Source organism: Nuphar pumila, chromosome 6, assembly GCF_984573655.1.
Source record: "Nuphar pumila chromosome 6, dmNupPumi1.hap1.1, whole genome shotgun sequence".
NCBI lineage: Eukaryota > Viridiplantae > Streptophyta > Magnoliopsida > Nymphaeales > Nymphaeaceae > Nuphar > Nuphar pumila.
This window is the reverse complement of record NC_143254.1, coordinates 381,615-400,239: the sequence shown is the minus strand read 5'-3', so window position 1 is coordinate 400,239 and position 18,625 is coordinate 381,615. Positions and strand designations below refer to the sequence as shown.

Genomic DNA, 18,625 nt, shown 5'->3' with positions numbered 1-18,625 from the left:
AAGCAAAGTAGTCAGTAAGAAAGGTAAGTTGAGAACATTCGATATAAAGGAAAAGAAAAAGAGAATCCCGATGTTGATGCAAGTGTTTGGCGATCACAGCTAGCTTACATGTGTATAAGCACCATTCTTGAACTAAAACGCTGAGGTGGAATAGGACCTGAAAGCTGGTTCCTACTAAAATGTCTGCATCCCGTAAACAATGAAATGAGTCTACTGTTCAGTGCATGAATACATTTTTGGAGAAGTGTTTTTCTAACTTACAAGTGTTTTTCTTTATGAAGCATATCCAAACCATGTCTGCTATCAGGTGAGACCGGAAGAGGTCCACTTAGACTATTGTCTGCAATGTCAAGCCAATAAACATTTGCGAGCTTACCCAAGGAGGGAGGTATGCTGCCCGTCAGTTTATTAACATTCAGCGCCCTGGTAAAGAAGGAAAACCACAAACCCAAGAATGAAACAGGAAACCAAAGAAGCACATATAAAATGACGTTGAAACTTCAAAACATTTGAGGTCTTAAATTCTTACAGGAAAGTAAGTTGTCCAAGATTGCCCAATTCTAGGGGGATGCTACCTGTGAAACTGCAAGCTGCCAAGATTCTGACACAGAAGAAGGTGACAGTCTTGAGCATCAAATTAACAACAAAGCCATTTGCACGAATGAAAGTAAAAGAATCCCAATTCTCTTACAGGATCGTTAGGTTCGCCAAGTCCCCTATACTTTGGGGGATTGAACCCGTCAGGTCCTGATTGGAAGATAAATCCCTATGCCAACCAAGAAAAACAGAACTGATACTTCAACAATACCCAAGGGCATCCAAACACACACTCACACACAAGCTAGCTAGCTAGGAAACAAGCAGTACATACAAAAGGGCATCAACCCAATGAAATGTTGTCTTGTCGTCAAATTAAGATACAAACAAGGGTCAGGGACTTACAACACCTGCAACTGAGTGAGCAATCCAATGTCAGAAATGTCACCTTGAAGGCCCATGGATGATAGTTTCCTAAAGAGGAATCCAGAACCATAAGACAGGTAAAACCATTAATTGAATACCCTTTAATGGCAATCCTTCCCGACAAGTAAGGTACCAATACTATGTAGGCTCAGATAACACTCACAAACTAGTCACTCTGGAATTAGTGCAGTCGACTCCCTCCCATGGTGCACCACAAGGATCTGGAGTCCCCCATCTTGGTGGCGTATTCTGCCATGAAGCCTTGAGGGAAAATAGCACAGCAGCTGTCGAAATCGAAATATTCCGAGAAATCAAAACAAGAACGGGTAAGTTTTAATGAGCATCCTCGAGTCTCTCTTCAGAATCTCAGATAAAGTTTAAAAGGAAAAAAAAAGAAATCCGATCGAGAAACAGTAGTCCTTTGTTCTAAGTTAAGAAAGGCAAAAGGCTATCTTGGGATTCTACAACCTTGGCACGATTATGGCTACCGGTTTTAGTATAAAACTTGGAAGCTCGCACAAGAAGTAAATCTTGAAATAGGTAACAAAAATCAGGTCATTTCATTTAGAGAACTAATCGACATGGAGTCTAAGCAGGTTATATGTTCCCCCCGGAACAGGGCAGTTAGCTACATCTCATGATCGGGGTCCCAAAGAGCACCACGTATGTAAGCATGTGCGTCTCGTATCCCCATGTTTGTCAGCATTAATTAGCGTGAGTTTGATGCGATTGCAAAGACTTAAGTACCCTCTCCTCCATTGGTGCAAAAAAAATGACGGTTCTTGAAAAGGAGTGGTTGTAAAGACTTAAGTGCCCCGAAGATGATTATTTAAGACCCAGTCTCTGCACTGGAGGATTATTCGAAAAAGAAATCTCCCCTGGAGGAGGCCATGAACATCAACCCTCTTACTCTCTCTCTCACACTTCTATTTCTGCTCCTGTGCACATCCATTAGAAGATCATACATTGCTCCATCAAGCACCGACTGACCTGCACATTGACTGTTGTGGAGCCTGATTCAAAGTTTTTACCCTTACAGGAGGAGGGTTTGGGGGCTCATCCCAGCATGGGTAGCATCATTCAACTCTCACACTCTCTCTCTCTCCCTTCTATTTCTGCTTTTGTGCACATCCATTAGAAGATCATACATTGCTCCATCAAGCACCGACTGACCTGCACATTTACTGTTGTGGAGCCTGATTCAAAGTTTTTACCCTTACAGGAGGAGGGTCTGGGGGCTCCTCTCAGCGTCGGTAGCATCATTCAACTTGAAGAGTTGTGGAGTCTGATTTAAAGTTTTTACCCTTACAGAAAGGGGGGTCTGAGAGCTCCTCCCAGTGTGGGTAGCATCATTCAACTTGAAGAGTTATGGAGTCTGATTCGGAGCTTTTACCCTTACAGAAGGGGGGTCTGAGGGCTCCTCCCAACGTGTTCATGGCCTTTTGCCCTTATAGGAGGGGGGTCCGGGGGCTCATCAACCCTCTCTCGCTCTCTCTCCCTTCTATTTCTGCTTTTGTGCACATCATCAGAAGATCCTACATTGCACCATCAAGCACCGACTGACCTGCACATTGACTGTTGTGGGTCCTTACTGATGAGCTGCCTCTAAATTTATTCGACTCTGGGTCCTTACTGCACTTGAAGTTGAGTCGTTGTATTTTTTGTTATTCGGTGGGTGGTGAGGCCCTCCTCTACTCTCTCAAGACTCTTAGCTTGGGCAATCTTTCTTTTGATGATTGTGGTTGTAAATTGCTGCAAAGAAGGAAACAAGAAATCGAGGAGAAAGAAAGGCGGTTGAAGGAGAAGGAGGAGGAAGAAAAGGAAAGGGAAAGGAAGAAGCAGGAGGAAGAGGCGAAAAGGGAGAGACAAAGGAAGCAGAAGGAGGAGGAGATAAAGGAGAGAGAAAGGAAGGAGAAGGAGGAGGATGCGAAAAAAGAGAGAGAAAGGATGCAGAAGGAGGAGGAGAAAAGGCAGAGAGAAAGGAAGCAGAAGGAGGAGGAGGAGAAAAGGGAGAGAGAAAGGAAGGAGAAGGAGGAGGAAAAAAGGCAGAGAGAAAGGAAGCAGAAGGAGGAGGAGGACAAAAGGGAGAGAGAAAGGAAGAAGAAGGAGGAGGAGGAGAAAAGGGAGAGAGAAAGGAAGGAGAAGGAGGAGGAGAAACGCGAGAGAGAAAGAAATCAGAAGGAGCAGGCGAAAAAGGAGAGAGAAAGGAAGCAGAAGGAGGAGGAGGAGAATAGGGACAGAGAAAGGAAGCAGAAGGAGGATGAGAAAAGGAAGGCGAGAGAAAGGAAGGCGACAGTGGAGCCGGTAGAGATGGAGATTGAAAGCCAGTTCGAGGCAGTGGACCCACCAGAAAGTCTCAGGTTGGAGCGAGAACAGCAGAAAATAGCGACCAAGGTAAATATATCCGTCTTGTCTGCGAAGATTTAATAATATGTTTAGCGATTTTGGTATAGCGATTACTGTGTTAGGTATTGATATTTATAGCGATTACTGCGATAGTATGTCTGCAACCGATATTATTTATAGCGGTTAGTAGAATAGTATTTATAAGTACAAATAGAAGTAATTTATAATTTGTAGGAATAATATGTTATTTTGTGTTACAGGGAGGTCACAGGAGAAGTAGAGCACCAGGTGAAAAGCTCAGAGGTCGCTGTCAATGGCCTGTAGTTCTGTCTTGGTATGGTCAACTGAGTGCATATCAGAAGGACCGACTACGAAATATGCACTTCGGTGGCCTTTTGGACCAGCAATATTTTGAAACTTGCTGGAATACCATGACTCACCTGGTAAATAAGTGGAATGATAAGACTAACACATTCCAGTTTGATTCTTTTGAGATCACCATGACTCTAGAAGATGTGGCGAGGATCACTGGCCTTAAGTGCGCTGGCAGTGCTGTCCTATTACGGCATTCAAACTATAACGCAAGGGAAAACTGCACTGCCCTTCTAGGAATGTCGATGGACGAATGGAGTCAATGTATTTCTGGTGGAAGCAATTCCACATCAATGAAGGTCTCAGTTTTCCGTAATAAATGGGAAGGCCACTCCGCTACTTGTGCATCTGAAACAGCTGACCAAGAGTTGCGCGGCTTCCTTCTATATTTTTTTGCTCTTACATTATTTTCCGATTGTTCTGGTTCGAGAATAAGTTCCATGTGGCTGCAGTACCTGGCAGACTTAGACGAAGTCGACAACTATGCCTGGGGTGTCACTATGCTCGCACACCTGTACAGTCATCTCCACCGTGCGAGTAATGGTACAAAAACAGTTGGCGGATTTTGGCCATTTGTTCAGGTATTTGTTGATTACATACTTAGTATTTGTAGACAAATCTCATTGCAGTCTGTGGCGTTGCTAATAATATTTTTTTTGTTAGGCCTGGGCGTTGGAACATATTATCCCATTGCGTCCACGGTGTGGCCCTCCGATTTGTGGTTTTCCAAAGATCGGTCGCTGGGCCAGAATAAACGTCGCAGTTTATAATGCTAAGTCCATTTTAGATGGGCTGCAATTAAATGAGGTAAACGTTCTAAAATTGTTTACAATCGCGTCAGCATTTACCATTGAGTATTATAAGTCGTTGTAATGTTCAGCATTCTTAAGTATACATCGCTGCAGGATTGTCTTTCGTAGTGCATATCGTTGTTGCCATATCATGCGTAAATAAATTTTAATATATTTATCATTCGTTATTAAAAAGAATTACCAATGTACAGGTTTTGTGGAGACCTTATGGAGATGGGGGCGATGATGAAGACGTTGTTGCGGAGGCTGCCAGATTGTCTGGCCGCGATTTGTGGCTATTCTGCAATTTTGAAGCCGAGATGCAGCAAGGTAGTCGAGTTCTCCTACAATCTGGCTTGGGGCAGTCTATCCCAAATAAGCCTTTGGAGGTGAGAAGGAAGATGAATAATGGTGGGGGCAGGCACGTGAATTGGAGCGATCGGTACAGAGACGAATTCTTTAATTGGAACTCAGGTGGTGTCAGTGCCGTACTGTATGATCATGAAGGACGACAATTTGATCCCTTCTATTTCGAAAGCTATTGGGAACCAATGCGGCGAAATCGGAAGATTGAGAAAATTGTCAACCCATGCCTCCCAACTGTCCCTTCTCATGTTGTAGCCCAGCCTCTACAACCAAAACGTCGCCTCGATCTGGTTAATACGACTAGTCCATCAGTAACAAATTATGAGGAAGATCGAACTCTTGCTCCAAAAGAGAAGACTGTCTCTGCCGCAAGGTTCGAACTTATTGAGAGGGAGAATAAGAAATTAAGGACAGAAGTAAGCACTATGGGGACCCAATTGAATGCAGTGGTGGACATGATGACCAGTCTTCTTAGGCAAGGTTTCGCAACGTGGAGGCCACCCAGGATAGACGGTCCACCAATAAAAAGTGAGAGACAAGTCTATGAAATTTCATCAGATTCGTTCAGTGACTCGGAATAAATCCTAGATTTTCTTTTTTATCACGCTATACATTTGTTGTAATTGTATAATGAGTTGCGGTAACGTGAAATTCTTTTACTTTTTAATTCTTTATTATTACATCTTTCCGACTTTGGGTCTCGGTAATAAATAAACTTTCCTCTATGGGAGGATTAGTAGGTTGATAAGAAGGATGGTTGTCTTCATCTATATTTTCTTTTTTAGTAAACTATTTGAGTTCATCATCACTAAAAATATCATCATTTCTAGATAGTAACTTAAACAAGAAAGAGTAATCCATATTCTCTTTATGGGATTCATCCTTCTCAAAACCACTAACGTTATCTAAGAAAGTCACATTCCTAGAAACATATAGTTTGAGTTTCAGAATATCCAAGAAATGCATAAGGAATGACTTTTGGTGAGAGTTTGTCATTTTTGTCGGTAAGGACAAAACATTTACATCCAAAGATTCTTAACCTATTTTAGTCGGGTTCCTTTTGGTATAAAATTTTAAAAGCTGAAGTTTTGTTTAGATTTTTTGAAGAAAAGTGATTTATAAGATAAACGGATGTAAGAGCCGCCTCGGCCCAAAAACTTTTTGGAATGTTTTGAGAAATGAGTAAAGTTCTAGTTGTTTCAATAATATACCTATGTTTTCTTTCAGCTAGACTGTTTTGTTGTGGTGTTTTTGGACAAGATCTATGATGAACTATTCTATGGTTTTCAAGATAGTTTTTAAAATCATTTGAAAGATACTCTCCTCCGGAATCAACTCTAAAGATTTTTAAATTATCATTAAATTGATTTTTAATCATCATATGATATGTCTTAAACGATGCAAAGACTTCATGCTTATGTTTAAGGAAGTATATCCAACAAAATCTTGAATAATCATAAAAAAAATAACATAGTAAGCAAATCCTCCCTTAGACTCTACGGGTGTCTTCGCCTCGAAAGAATAGCGCACAAAGTATTGGCGAAGACAAATACAGCGATTGTTTGCCATCGCTGATTACAGCGATGCAAATAATCAATAGATAAGGAAAGGATTTGTTGCCATCGCTGGATACTTCGTGCTTTGAGTCGGAGAGCGATCTGTGGCATCGCAGCATAAATTCGAGTGCACAAGTTCAAAAGATTTGTTTGTAAACGTAGATCTTTGTTCAAAAGTCAAGCTTCTCATTTTTTCAAAAATGCAATGATTACAATTGAAATTACTATTACAAAGTTGTATCCATATATTATAAATAAAAGGCTACTCAATGTGTATTTTCCAACGGTTCGCCTTTTATTTATAATATATGGATACAACTTTTCACAAGATAACAATAATGATTTCAAAAGGCAAGTGGAGGTGTCGGGAACGCGAAAGATTTGCTGGAGAAGAAGTTCACTGAATGACAAATACAGCGATTGCGAAGACAAAGATCTCTGTAATAGTAATTTCAATTGTAATCATTGCATTTTTGGAAAAATGAGAAGCTTGACTTTTGAACAAAGATCTACGTTTACAAACAAATCTTTTGAACTTGTGCACTCGAATTTATGCTGTGATGCCACAGATCGCTCTCCGACTCAAAGCACGAAGTATCCAGCGATGGCAACAAATCCTTTCCTTATCTATTGATTATTTGCATCGCTGTAATCAGCGATGGCAAACAATCGATGTATTTGTCTTCGCCAATACTTTGTGCGCTATTCTTTCGAGGCGAAGACACCCGTAGTATCTAAGGGAGGATTTGCTTACTATGTTATTTTTTTTATGATTATTCAAGATTTTGTTGGATATACTTCCTTAAACATAAGCATGAAGTCTTTGCATCGTTTAAGACATATCATATGATGATTAAAAATCAATTTAATGATAATTTCAAAAATCTTTAGAGTTGATTCCGGAGGAGAGTATCTTTCAAATGATTTTAAAAACTATCTTGAAAACCATAGAATAGTTCATCATAGATCTTGTCCAAAAACACCATAACAAAACAGTCTAGCTGAAAGAAAACATAGGTATATTATTGAAACAACTAGAACAACTAGAAGCAAAAACCCGCTATTTATCGATTTGAACAAATTCAACCACGAACCGCAAGTCGTCAATGACAAACGACTATAAACTCTCCAAAAATCCGGCATTGTGGAGATCGGGTCATGCAAAGAGGCATGCCAACTAAGTTAATAGCCCACACGAGATTCCTGTGTCCCAAACTTATCTGTCGACTGCATCGTAGCCTGTCATGAAAGAGAAAATATTAGACACTGAATTAAGTTTCACAAGAAATTCCTACCTCCTCGCAACATCGATTACATACCAAAAGCCTTGTAAAACTGTAGCGATCGTTGCCGGAAATCTGGTCGGGAGGAATGTAGGTTTGAACGTTTGCCGGTACTTCTGCAGGGTATTGCTGCATGATGGACATTACACGAGTTAGCTAATTGACAAGCTTCACGCAATGGGGAGCAATATAATGTTTTACATACCTGTTCATTCGAAGGGCTTTGTTGTTTTTTATTACAGGTTGGTTGTTTCTTAGTCCTTTTCTTGTCAACCAATTCTAGTGCACCCTTTGCCCTCCGACGACTGCGATCAAAGGCAAGTTTTCTTTTGATACCCTTTGCTTCATGAATATGTCCATCATAATTAACAACGTTCACTACTGACTTGTTGAAGATAATGTTTACGCTTCGACGCAACTTCTCGGGAGTGTCAAGCGAGACATGATTTTGACCTACGTTGTTCGATCCCATTATCTTCGGCTGGTATTCATTCGCTGCAAAAGACTTAATGTGAATTAACTCCACGTTTTCAAGTAACTCCGTCGCAGCTTTTCTCGCACATGCATAGCCTTCTTCGCTTCTCGATGCCAAATCAACAACATGCGTGAATGACCTACACAGTTGTTGGTAACGGGAGGCTATGTGGCACTTCTCGTCAACACCAGATTTACTCGCATTGTCCATAACGAGCATTTCAATCTTCGCGCATCTCGTCCATCTTCGCATTACGTAAGACTCAGGTATTTCTTGTATCTTCTCTTGATTGAGTGCCTTTAATGCATGACAGCATAGGATACCTTTGAATTCATACATTTTGCACGAACATTCTACCCTTCCGTTGTCGACATTGTACGTGACATGCGCTTCTTGCCTTTCTTAATGCTTTTCGCCCTAACAAAAAATATGGTATTTGTGCATATTCTCGGTTTGCACCAGTTCTTCTATTCTGCAATTCATGACATGCAACACCTCTTTCTTGATCCATTCAAATACAGTTAGTGTATACAAAGCTGCAGGTTGCATCAATATTTTCATGCCAAAAGTTAGAGGTCGTGTATTGAAGCATTTCACGTCTTGTTCAAGCTCATTCTATCTTAGACCGTCTACAAATAATTCATATTGTTCCATGAAACGAAACATTGTTAAACATGAATACAGGGTTTTCTTCAGCGTGGCATGCATAGATTCGGCTCTTTGTGTGCTTATCATACCTGCACAAAAGTATTATCTTCCATATGCCAATGCCCACTTCTCTTTTTCTGCATATAAATTTTGTAACCACAGACAGTCAGCAAGGTCGTATGTCTTAATCATTTTGTCCCAATCTGACTTAAAGGTGACCTCGTCTACGCTACGAAGTACACACCTTGTAAAATGTTTGTCAAACCCTGTATTCTGATTAAATATGTGTCCTATGTTCTTTGCTGCATTTTGAAAGATATGCCACAAACACAGGCGATGATGTGCATCTGGCCACACATGAAGCACTGCAGCCGCAATTGCGTGATCACCATCTGTGAGTACAGTTTCAGGATGCTTCCCGTTCATTGCCTGTGTAAATACTCTGAACAACCACTCAAAGGTTTCCTTGGTCTGGTCATACACAAAAGCACCGCCTAATATACAACTCTGTGCGTGATGGTTCACTCCCACAAACTGCGCAAATGGCCACTGTTCAGTGTTAATCTTTACTGTAGTATCAAACACAAGCACATCATTGAAGCATTCATAATCTAATCTAGACCTTGAATCTGACCAAAACATATTCACGGCATATCCATTTGCGTCCACTTGCATTGCACTAAAGAAACCATGTTTATTGCTTGATTTATTCTGTAAGTAACGAACCAAACAACATATTTCTCCGTTCTTCATGTTATCTGTCCTCTTCCTGCTCAAGTGGTTTCTAAGATCCAAAGGTGTGAATGGCACATTTTCGCGACCACCATCTATGCGGGTAAACAAATTGTATGTCTTCCTTGGTGCAATGCCGGCGCTATCGGCTATTTCAGCCATTGCAGCATGAGCTACAGTTACTTTACGATGTGACCTTAGCATAGGAGTCATAAATGATGCAGATAAATCATGATTATGATCACTGATTAAAGTACGCACGACAAATTTCCCATTCGGATGTCTTCTCAAAACCAATCTCGCCTGACATCCACATCTTGATTCTGGCGTGCTCCTAGTTGGATTTTCCATTGATTTCTTCCAACCTTGCTTGGAACAGACATATGTCTTTCTAACCAAGACACCCTGTGCATTTTTTGACCAAGAATACCTTCTCACACTGAAGCCAACTTTTAAGGCATAATCATTGTAAAATTTATATGCATCTTCTTCGTTATTAAAATGCATTCCTTCTACAGGAACATAGTCAAGTGCAATTCCATGTACATTCCCAGTTCCTACGGTTTTATTAAGTGTACTGACATCAAAATCAGGATCATTATTGAATTGCATTTCTTCTCCTGGAACATTGAAGTCAGGTGTACTTCCGTGTACATTTCCGGTGCATACACTTTTATTATGTGCGTTGTCCTGGTAGTCTACCTCATCATTGAATTGCATTTCTTCCACTGGAACATTCAAGTCAATAGTGGGTCTAATGCCTGCACCCTTCTTTTCATGTGCATCGTTAGTGCAGATGTTCAATTCTTCAGTTGGGTCATAAGTATAGATATTCAATTATCCAGATCTTTCTATTGATTGAGCTACATCGTCTTTATTACAACCTAATGATAAGCTCAATAATGTTTTAAGCAATATATCAATTTGTGTTTGAAGTAACATGGCAAACAAGTCGATATTATCTCACAAAAATGAGAGTCTATTACTAATACAGCGGTTTGAGATACAATGCATATGATGAGTGAATGTAGAATACCTGATGGGGTAGAGGCCCTTCCTAGCATCTGCAAACAAGCATTCCTGTCAACAGGTCCCAGCATCTTACAAATATCGATAAGTTTCCAACCTTCGTAAGAACAAGATCTACCTGCAATAACCAAACAAAGCCTTAATGACACACAAGACGACATGCCTTCTTCATCGATAGCATGATGCTGGGAAGCTACTCACGCCGCCTTGATGGAACTGGTTGGAATGTTTGTGCATCATTGCTTTCTTCCTTAATGCCTAACAACAACGACAAATAAAAGAAGACAGTGGAATGTTTTGTAAGCAATATATCAATTTCCGTTAGCAAGCGGCATAGGTTTACTACGATTTAATCAGGATGCATATAAGAACGGATACCACTAGGGTTACGCAAGTCAAAGCAACGATTTAATGAATGAAAGTATCAAAGCAAGTGCGGTTTGATGTTTGCTTGTGCTGAGCATCGACGTGTCGCTTACCATGCCAATAAAATAAACATGTCGTACATGTGTGTTGACGATAACGCTCTCATAATATCCACGAGGCTCTAAAGCGAGTTCAATAGAAGTCGCTGAGAGAGCAATGATATGCATGCGAAAATCGCTCCGCCATGCGTGTCAAGATGTGTTTCTGCACCCAAACGTTTTCAAAGTCTGTGTACAAATATCTTACAAATACATATTACAAAACATATAATATCTTACAAAATGATATGTATAGCGATTTGTCAGATATTGAAAATCGATACGGCAGTTCAGTTTTTATAACTTATAACTCGACGATACAAAAACATACTATCTAAAAGGTCGATAAATATATCGCACAATAAATTACAAATCGATAAGGAAGAACTTGAACATAATAGCAAACAAATCGATATTAACTAACAAAAATGTATCTCACAAAAACGAGAGTCTGTTACTAATACAGCGGTTTGAGATACAATGCATATGATGAGTGACTGTAGGATACCTGATGGGGTAGAGGCCCTTCCTAGCATCTGCAAACAAGCGTTCTTGTCAACAGGTCCCAGCGTCTTACAAATATCGATAAGTTTCCAACCTTCGGAATAACAAGATCTACCTGCAATAACCAAACAATGCCTTAATGGCACACAAGACGACATGCCTTCTTCATCGATAGCATGATGAGATGAAAAGCTACTCACTGTGCCTTGATGGCACTGGTTGGAATGTTTGTGAATCATTGCTTTCTTCCATGATGCCTAACGACAGCAGTAATGAAGAGAAGACACTGGAATTTTTTGTAACACTGGAACGTTGATAATGGGAGCACTGTTACAGCAGATGGCGCAGGCGAACGTCTCCACTTTAAATGGTTAACATCAAACTTTCTGGAAGGAGGACTTTTTTGTCCTTTTCCCCACCCGTCGTTTCACAACTTTTGAATGGAGGATATTTTTGTCATTTCCTCGAACCGTCATTTCAGGGCAAGAAAAGCAAGTAAGGGTGATTAAGTCTTTGCAACAGCACCAGAGTCCGATGCAAAGTTATGTCAACATACACGGGAATACGAGCCCCATGTGCATGAATACGTGGCGCTCATTCGATCCCCCGAACACGGACGTGGGATTCAGTGAATCATCGGGGGCGAACATACACAACCCTCTCACATGGAGTGCCAAGTGGCCACAGGGGCTGCAAAACAGAACTCAATTGATCCCTGACATTAAAGATCTCATGCTTCAAGTCACCTCCCAATTAAGAAAACAAGGAAAAGAAGTTCAAAGTTATTATCCAAAGCGAGGTATCAGACCAACCACAGCCCTGTCTCGGGAAAGAAATCAGAAGAACCGACGAAAACATGAAGAATATCATACATCTCAGACATGTTATGTTTCCACTGTGGCAGTACTAGAAAAGGAAGAGAGAAAATGCAGAGGCAGGTGATGCTCCTATCATAACTAAAAGCAAAGGAACAAGAGAATCTCCTCTGTCAAAAAAGAAAAAAAGAAAATCTCAGAGAGAGAAAGAGGGAGCACCATCATCAGCGGAGACTACAAAAGGAAGGCACGTAACACACAGGAACAGCAACTTCAAACAAGCCGAACGAATCTCAGCCATGGTGAAATTGTGAGAGACGGAGGATTAGCGGGTGAGCTCAAATGAAATAATTCAGTTGAAAGTCAATCATGGCTCAAAGAACTTTAAAGAGGATGAAGAAACTCGGTTTGTACGTCGAGAGGCAGAGCACTCTATTTATAACGAAAAGAGTTTTACAATATAATAGAAAACAAGAATAAATACACAATTATTATATTTTAACCTACAAGAAAATGATAATTCATGAGACTCCTCGAGACATCTTGAACACTTTGCGAGCTCAGGAGTTAACAAAGTTGAGCTTGTCATGGATAAAAACAAACATAGAGGTTTAGTGATAGCATAGCTGATGACAGGAGGAGATAAACTTAACTAGAAGATGACTCTTTTGCACATTATCTCGAACAAAATGAAAATCTATTTTAACATGTTTGGTACTAGCATAAAAAATCAAATTTGTGGCGAGATATAACGCTTCAAAATTATCACACCATAGAATGGGCGGAGAAGCACGGACACCACCAAGCTCAGTGAGAAGTGACTTAAGCCAAAAGATATCAGGTGCCGCACAAGCAAGAGACTTGTATTCAGATTCAGTGCAAAACCACTTGTTGATTTGCCGTGATCAAGGCTTCCAACCCAATTAGCATTAGAGAAAGTACTGAGTTGAAAAGAAAAAGACCGTGACAAGAACAAGCTATGATGAATGGTATCCTTAATGTAGCGAAGGATGTGTTTAACAGTCGTTGTGGGCTAGTGCATAAACTAACAAACCTTATTGACCACAAAGGCAATGTCGGGCCACGTGATAGTAAGATATTGAAGAACGTCCACTATATTGTGATATAAAGTGAAATCATGAAAAGGAGGAGTATCATCTTTTGAGAGCCGAGTAGAGACACTTAGAGGAGTAGAGACCGGCTTCACATCAGCCATAGAAACACGACGGTGCAGAGTAAGTCTGTATATGTGCTGACAAAGAAGAAGCCCGGATGAAGCATAATGGACCTTAGTGCCCAAAAAAAAATTTAACCTGCCAAGATCTTTGATGGAAAATGCAAGACTGAGGCAATGAATTAGCTGCTTGATGGCAACAAACGAACTTTCGATGATTATAATATCAATAACATAAATGAATAAATAAATAACCAAATCATGATCTTGGTAAATAAATAACGAAGCATCAGAAAGAAAGATGTGAAATCCGCAGGACTGAAGATAAGAACTGAGGCATTGGTACCAAGCTCGCGAAGCTTGCTTGAGACTATATAAGGTTTGATCTAATTTGCATACATGCTGAGGAAAAGATGGATCTTCAAAACCAAAAGGTTGTGTCATATAAACATCCTCAGATAAGAGAATGTTAAAAAAATATTATTAAAATCCAATTGGTGTATTGGTCAATCAAAAAAAATTGCTAGCGCAAGAACCACACGAATGATGGTGAGCTTTACAATGGGACTAAAGGTCTCAAAAAAGTCGATGCCTTTTTTTTTATGAAAGCCCTTAGCAACGAGGCGGGCCTTGTAATGAGCCACTGAGCCATCAACATGTCGTTTAATTCTAAAAAACCACTTAGAAAGAATGATATTATAATGAGGCAGATGAGGAACAAGATGCCAAGTGTGATTGAGTTGGAGTGCATTAAAGTCTTCATTCATAGTCGTGAGCCATTTAGGGTCAAGATGAGCCTGTTTAAACGAAGAAGGTTCTGGTCTAAGTAGAACAGAGCTAAATCAAGTAAGAGGTAGAGGATAACAAGTGGTGGTAAAGACACAAGGTTTAAGAGAGTTGGTCATAAACCGAGTGATCATAGGGTGAGTATGATCAAACAGATGACTCACGAGGAGGGAAGGAATAGAGGACATAGGCAAGGAGGAATCAGATGGATGAGGAGCGAGAGTGTGGCTCATAGGAGAAGATGGAGCAGGCGAAGTAGGGGGGGAGAGATATCAAGTGGGATCATCAGTTGCGAATGGGGCGAAGAAAGAGTTTCAGGAGGGGTAGGATGATAGGAGGAGAAAGGCCCCAATAATAAAAGTTAGGTGTTGAAGAACAAATAGACTGAGGGACGGGTCAAAAAAAAAAGATTCATCAAAGTAAATATGATGGGAGATATAGGTACGGAGGTGAGAGAGGTTGAAACAAAGGTAGCCTTTATGGCGAGAAGCATAGCCAAGAAAAATATAGGGAGTGGTTTTTAGCTGAAATTTGGAGGTATGATAGGGTGTTAATAGGGGGTAGCAACGGGCACCAAAAATACAAAGATGGTAATAGTCGGGGGTTTTATGAAAGAGAACTTCATACGGGGTTTTATGATCAAGTACAAGGGTAGGAAGACAGTTAATAATATAAACGGTGGTACGAAAGGCATCAACCCAGAAGGTATATGACAATGTGAAACTATGTAACAGACTAAGGCCAATTTCAACGACATGTCGATGTTTGCGCTCAACAAGCTCGTTTGTTTTGGAGTATGTGGGCATGAAAAATAATAAAGTATACCATGATCTCGTAAAAAAATTTTAAAATCACAACTGGTAAATTCGCGTCCATTATTAGTTTGAAAAGCCCAGATAGAAAGTTGAAGTTGATTTTCAGTGACTTGCTTGAAAGACTTAAAACACTCAAACACTTGCGACTTAGTATGCACTGGAAAAGGCCAAGAGAAACAAAAAAAATCATCCACTATAAGAAGATAAAAGTGAAAACCTTCACGTAAAATGACTGGAGCAGGTCCCAAACATCTACGTGTAAAAGTTCAAGTGGAGATATTGTAGAAAAGTAAGAGTGACCAAAAGAAAGTTTGTGAGCTTTGCCAATGAGACAATTCTCATACACTTTTATTTTGTTATTTTTATGAACGAAAATAGAATGCCGAGAGTTTAAGTAAGAGACAATCTTCTTGTTTGCATGCTCAAAGCGTTGATGCCATATTTCAAAAAAGGGCATTCTACTTGCATATGTTGCCACCTGCATAGGATCATCAAATTTGATTGGATATAGTCTCGCGCTGGATTTCAGTCTCCTGAGATGAATCTTACATGTCTGTCAATTCTTGACAAGGAATTCAAAAGAAGTGAATTTAAAAATACAATCATTATCTTTAGTAAACTGATCCACAGATAAAAGATTCTTCATAATGAAAGGAATATGAAGGACATCCTTTAAATTAAATAAAGAGCCATGAGCTTTCATAATAAGATTACTAGTGTGTGAGATGAGAAGCATCTTACCATTATCAACCATGATTTGCTCACTCTCATGATATTGTGATTTGTGAAAGAGTTGTTGATCATCTATGGTTAGATGATTCGTAGCATCAGTGTCAAGATACTAATAGTCATCAGCGGATTAATGAAGAGACATGGTTAAAAAGGCTTTAAGGATATTTCAACATTTTTTAGCAATATATCCTCGTTTTTCACAATATTAACATGTAACAACCCCATGACCACCTTGATTTTGAGAGACAAGGTTATTAATGGACGAGTTTGGAGAGAAGTTTTTACCTTGGCCCGTGCCATGGCCTCGATAAAAACCATGGCCACGACCTTGACCCCTAGATGCAGTGAAGGCAGTTTGCTGAGGTTCAAGGGTTTCAAGAGGCTTGGCATGAATTAGAAGCACACATTTTTCTTGGTTAAGAAGCATATCATATAGATCTGTGAAGGTATACAAAGTCGGATTAGTGGTGACAGAAGTCATAAAGCTTTCATACTCAAGAAGAAGGCCATTTAGAGGTATTTGGACTAATTCTTGATCTTCAACAGGATGATTGGCGGTGGCAAGAGAGTTGTCTAGAAACTTTATGCGGTCTAGATATGACAACATATCCATACTCTCTTTCTTAATAAAGGTCGGGTCTTTCTTCAGAAGCATGAGTCTCAAAGGAGATTGAGATCCATATGCTTTTTTCCAAAACATTCTAGGCTTCACAAGCCATTTTTGTTCTCATGATTTGACCGAGAACAACTTCAAAAATAGTAGCTTTGATCCAACTGAGGGCCAATTGGTTAGAGCAAATCCAAATAGGATAATTTTGATTGTCTAACTTACCTCCATCTGTCGCAATAATGAAGGGATCGGGTTGAGAAGATGAGCCATCGACAAACTTGAAGAGGTATTGGCTAATCAAGTTGAGATCTCCACAACAAATAGTTGTCCCGATTTAATTTTATTGAGACAAAACTAGCAATGACATTCCACTGGGTCATAAAAGAGGAAAGGGATGATGAAGCTGCCATTGATAACTCGCTTGAACTTGAATGCTTTGATACCATGAAAGAAATTTAAAAAGGATGAAGAAATTCGGTTTTGACTCTCTTGTACATCGAGAGGCCGAGCACTCTATTTATGGCGAAAAGAGTTTTACAATATAACAGAATACAAGAATACGTAATACACAATTATTGTTTTTGATAAAAATGATTACTCTTATCCTACAAAGAAAACGATAATTCATGAGACTCCCGATTGACGATAATTAGAGACATCTAGAACACCTTATGTTGTTTTAGCACTTTGAGAACTCTACGAGTCTTTTGTTTTAGAGTTCTGAAACAGTGTTGTGAGAGGCGTACGCCTCAGTACCTGAGGCGTACGCCTCAGAGGCGAAGCGCAGGCTCAACGCCTCGCTTTGCCTATTCGCATTTACAACCTTGCTTGAGAGTCTCACGTTGTGAGAGGCGTACGCCTCAGAGGCGAAGTGCAGGCTCAACGCCTCGCTTCGCCTCATCGCATTTAACAACCTTGTTCTGAAAACTCATGGAATCTTTATCCTTATCACTCGCCTCCACGACTTGGCACACCTCACACCCTCCCTACCAACTCTCTCATTCAAAGAATACCACTCACTCTATCATAATTGCCGAAATCATTTCACACCGCACCACCTGGTCCTCCTATTCTTCCCCTTCCTTTGCACTCCATGTTCCCTCTTGCGCTCTCATCAATTTGCCGTTGTTTGGCCCTTTCCTCCGGCACTCCTTCACCATTCGCCTCTCCCCGTCGACTTTTCAAACCGTCTGATTCAACGCCGTCGCAATTATATTGGACTTAACACGTCGTTGGGCCCCATGGCTTCGCTTTGGTGATCCTTCACCTCCAATTTGAAAGACCACCCACAAAGTCTTCAAGATGATCACATCCAATGACCTGTATATATTATTTAAACAAAAGAAGGGAGCTTACCTCCAAGCGAAAAAACATTAATGAATCAAACATAAGGTATATACAGGCAAACCACTTTTATCATCGGCAAAAAAATACAACTAACAACCGAGAGGTACTTGGACGGATTTGATTGTGTAAATCAAGAGTAACCACTTGAAACGGTTCCTATCTCACACACACACACACACACACACACTATATATATATATATATATAACAACATCGTGTTGGAACTAACTTTATCATATATATAATAAAAGCATTTAGCATGTGAAACTTGATACAAAAGTTAGTTTTGGGTTTTTGAAGATTAAATTTATGTAAATCAATTGAGTAACCACTTGAATTTTACATAAATTTAATCTCCAAAAAAAAAACTAACTTTTGTATCAAGTTTCACATGCCAAATGCTGTTATTATATGATAAAGTTGTTTTCAATATGATGGTTGGATCACTTCTTTAAATATAATTATTTTCATGAATTTTGAGCATATTTAGGTCAAGGTAAACCCCCACCACCGCTCCTTCACCCCAAGTAGGTCTGGTAAACAAACCAAGCAGCTCGTGGCTCGTTTCAGGACACAGTGTGTGTGTGTATATATATATATATTAAGTGTAATATATAAAAACATATATATTCCATGTATAAATAACATTGAATGTTTTACACGAGTCAGCTGATGTTCGGCTCGTCTCATTCAAGAATGAGCCGAGCTCAACCTCGGCTTGGCTAAAAAAGAACACCAGCCTAGCCACGAGCTCAATCCTGGTAAATGAGCCAAGCCAACATGCTCTGTCTGGTTCGTTCGGCTCATTTACCAGACC

The 18,625-nt window shown here is 40.0% G+C and overlaps 1 pseudogene; it reads right to left on the bottom strand.

Annotated features, from left to right (window-relative positions):
• LOC149833579 (uncharacterized) overlaps positions 1 to 16,464 on the bottom strand; it is a 32,090-nt pseudogene extending 15,626 nt beyond the window's left edge.
• Positions 16,465 to 18,625: the final 2,161 nt, after the last annotated feature.